Source organism: Cariama cristata, unplaced genomic scaffold (assembly GCF_000690535.1).
Source record: "Cariama cristata isolate BGI_N322 unplaced genomic scaffold, ASM69053v1 Scaffold34738, whole genome shotgun sequence".
Classification (NCBI taxonomy): Eukaryota; Metazoa; Chordata; class Aves; order Cariamiformes; family Cariamidae; genus Cariama; species Cariama cristata.
The window spans coordinates 2,118-6,269 of NW_009633457.1; the positions used below are offsets into that span (position 1 = coordinate 2,118).

The following is a 4,152-nucleotide window of genomic DNA, read 5'->3' on the forward strand; positions in this document are numbered from 1 at the left end:
GTAGGCAAAGGTTATTGCAGATAATTCTAAAATAAAAGTTGTTCCCTTTGAGCATCTAGCAATACAGCTAAATTAAAATAATGCAATTTTTTATACTGTGTTTTTTCTTCACCTTTTCTTCCCAGTTCCTTCTTTTGGTATCCTTAGGACTAGTAGGATTTCTATGCTCCTTCATCTTCTCCCATTACAAAATTTATTTGAGTAAGGAAGTTTAATTTGTGTGTCTTTATCAGTTACAAATGGATTTTCCTGTCCTGGTGAATCTCAAATATTAATTTTGTTGCCTGTCAGTGTTAGGAAAAGGAGGAGAAAAGTCAAGGATCAGCCTTCGTTCTTAGAAAGTTAGTTGTTCACAGTGAATTAGTTTTTAATCTTTTGCCCTACTAGCTTTTAAAACTTTTTTTCCATACCTGCATCAATGTTTAATGTTACTTTGCGCCGTAGTCCTCAAAGCTTTCTCTGGATGGGCAGCAGATGTGTTACTGAATTGTAAGGGGAATAGTATTGTTGCCTCTAAATATACTAACAGGCTTTGAGAAATCCAAGGTGTCATAATTAGGGTGCTTCTTATTTTGGCAACATTAGAAAAACTTGGTGTCTTTCAGTAGCAGAAGACTGAGAAACTGTGTTCCGCAGTGAAGTACACTGACTTGTATTTACACAGAGATTCTGAACCTTCCTGAGTTTTCATTTTTGTTATTTTTCTGAATTAACTAGTTAGTTTGATCTTAAGTTTTTTTAATGATGAAGTAGTAAGTGGGTGATCAGTATTTTGTCAAGGGTGATGTGCCGCATTACTTTATTATAGGAAAAATAGAAATTAGGTTAGCAAATGGACATTTAGTGTCTTGCCTCTGTAAGGAAACAGCTTCTGCTGTCTTGGGAACCCAAAAGTAGCTGGTTATGGGTAACAACTGCTGTTTGCAGATGCCTGTCTCAATTTGCCTTTGCTTCTGCATCCCAGATATTTTTTGGCATTTATCCATACACTGTCTGCATCTGATCTGAGTGAACTGAGGATCTATGTGTATGTGTTTTGGCAAAAGCATTTGATATATATTTACTTTTTTTTAATCAGAAAAAAAGTATTTTAATACAATCCTGGAATTGCACACCTTTTGTTGAGCTTTTAGGAGTCAAGTACTCAATATTGCTTCCGTTTTATGATGGTGCTACAGCTTCTTCATTTGTATGCAGAATGTCTCATAGGAATGTGTAATCCTGCCAGCCATGATGTGAAGTGTGTAATGATTTTTTTCTAACCAAGTTGCATTTTTATTATTGTTCAAGAAATTGTGAGGTGTTTTTTAGATCTTCCTGTTTCATGAACACTTAAATATGATCCAGACTGTTCTGTTAAAGTTACCAGCAGAAGTCTATCTTGCCCAGAGGCTGAACTAATCTGTCACTAAGACACAGTACCAAAGCAATGCAGCATACAATATTGAGACCTGTTTTCCTGTCTCTAGATTGGACTGGTTTAGATGAAGATGAAGATGCACATGTCTGGGAAGACAATTGGGATGATGACAATGTAGAAGATGATTTCTCCAATCAGTTACGGTAACTTTATTTTTAACTTTCTGTTCTAAAAAGTGGGTAAAATGTTTAAAATGGCATTGTTTAGTTAATATCTGAAAGTTTGAAATCGGCTTACTTTAAAAAAAAATAGAGATCTGAAACAAATAAAGCTCTGCTTTGTGCTTTTCTGTCTAAAGCCTTTCAGAACAAGAGTTAAGGGAGTGCAGCACACTGAAATACTGATCAGCATTTCATCTTTTAATAATTGTATTGTGAGCCCTGAAATACGGCTAATGACATGTTCAGGCTTTTACTGTGTTGCCAACTTAAACACGAATAAATCCTTTTGTAAGGACTTTTCTACATACGTGTGGAAATTCTGAATTGTGCTGCAAAGATTAACGGCAAGGGATCCAAGATTATCTCTTCTATGCTATGTGGTATGCAGAGTATGTTGTTACAAAATTTTTTCTATACCTTCAAATAGCATTGCTGGTTTTTGTCCCCATGGACAAATTTTCTAGAGATCAGTCAACTATATTCATGTTAAGGTTCCCTTCTTGTATGTGATGAGCATGCTGTTTATGAGCAACAACAGCAAAGTAATTGTTCATGCTTTAAAAAAAGTGATAGCAATTTGGGTACCTCTAATCCAGTTGTTTAATCCTCTCTGTTTGTCACTTGTAGTTTCAGTTAATCCTTTACTGATGCATAATTATAACTTAAATTGTTTCAAGCGTCAATACAAAGTCCCATTTTATAATTAATCCCTCGGTATGTTGCATGAGGAGCAAACTATCTGTAATGCAGCCTGATTAAACTGTTCCTGGGTTGATCTCCCTTGTTGTACTCTGGTAAAAGGAATCCTTTATGTAAAAGATACAAAAATAGTCTTTGGTATAGTTGTTTCTTACAAGGCTGAAAGGCAGTTAAACTGTAATATTGGAAAACAAGATGATATGTAGTGAAACAGACTTCCAAGGGGTAGTGTAATTCTTGCTAAACATAGTTGATCTTGACAAACCTTCAATAACTGTGCCTTAATTGTAGCCTGTAGTATCGATGATGGTATGCTAGTGTTAAAATGATGGTTTACAATGTTGCTTGGTTGCAGCATGTTTTTATTTCATCTTTAGAAAGAAAATGCTGCAGTCCTCCACTTTTAAAACTCCACCGCTAAGTATATAAACTAACCTGAAAGATATTTGGACTACGGTATCTAGGTACATATATGCTTAAGACTAGGAGATAGAACAGGATGCAGTTTGGAGGCAGGTGAGAAGGAAAATGGGATAGGGCAGGAGTGATAACGTTTGCGGTTGCTGTCTTGCTGTCGTGGCCACTACTAAGGAGAACAAAGCAATCGTTTTCCCTCAGAATTGTTCATTGGAAGGTGTATTGCACCAAGATTTAAAAATAATGCGCACTCGTATTTTTATTTAAAACAAAGAAAAAGCTAAAATTGTTTTGGAAGTACATGCATTTAAATCACTCGGATTAGTGAGCTCATTTTAAGGAAATCTTGAGAATAACTGTGTAAGATAATATTTTGTTTTTTCTAATGTGTCTGGAGTTATTGCAGGCTCACAGGTGGTGCTTTGTGCCCTATAGTTGTACTCCAGCCATGCTGAGTCAGAGGGCAATAATTATGATTAAACCAAGTATTTGAATTTTTCACTTAGATATCACTTCTAGTGATCTAAGATACTAAGCTGAAAAACAAGAATATAGTTGACTGATGTTATAGTTAACATGAATATAGTTGACTGATCTCTAGAAAATTTGTCCATGGGGACAAAAGTTGAAGAACTGTAGAGTAAATGAGGTTAAGGTTATTGTTACGAACTGAAAAGCAGTATGACATGTTTGTATTCTAAAATGATTGTATATTGTGCTGTATTATTTAATTTTTAAAAATTCGAATGTCTGACAGTATTTTATTTATATGTTTTAATATACCTATTTTTTTCTATACAGAGCTGAATTAGAAAAACATGGATACAAGATGGAAACCTCGTAGTTTTTGCTGAATATGGAGTGGTTTCACTTTGAACTGTGGACAGACTATATTGAGAAAAGAAGAAAAGGTGGAAAATGAGAGGCTTAGTTCATAATCTGCTTGGATTTATTATTGTTTTGTATAAAAAATAAAGTTTTTAATCTTAACCTAGTCCTATGTTCAGCCTCTACTGACCTGGTAACTTGTATTTTGGTTCTGAAATGCCTTGTGTGACACAATTCATGGACTTGCCTAGAATGCTACTGGTGATCTGTCAGTGGCTGATACTGTTGCACCAGCTGCCATCACGGGGAACTAAATAAGCATTACCAGAATGAAAACTAGTGAGCGTTTCTGTCATGGGAGATGTGGAGATGTCAAAAAGAAAGAAAATACTCATGTATTCCAATTAAAATGCAGCAGAGGTAGAAAGGTGCTTTGGGGAGTGATGAAGCTTATTTTACCTCAAGGTCTTATTTCATAATGACTTGTTTTATTTTTGTTAGTAATTGCATGTGGGTGCCAGTTTGATAAACTTGAAAGATAAAACACACTTTAAAGTGCATCTTCCAGCAGCAGAAATCCAAACTGTCCAATCTTGTCCTGTCATTTCTCAAGCCTGTTAAAGAGGA

At 35.2% G+C, this 4,152-nt stretch overlaps 1 long non-coding RNA gene across 1 annotated transcript; it reads left to right on the forward strand.

The window, feature by feature from the left end:
- The first annotated feature begins 1,447 nt into the window (after positions 1–1,447).
- Positions 1,448–3,687, forward strand: LOC104156967. The gene is made up of 2 exons (XR_696495.1): positions 1,448–1,563; positions 3,499–3,687. It is a non-coding gene; the product is annotated as an uncharacterized LOC104156967 (long non-coding RNA).
- The last annotated feature ends 465 nt before the right edge of the window (positions 3,688–4,152 follow it).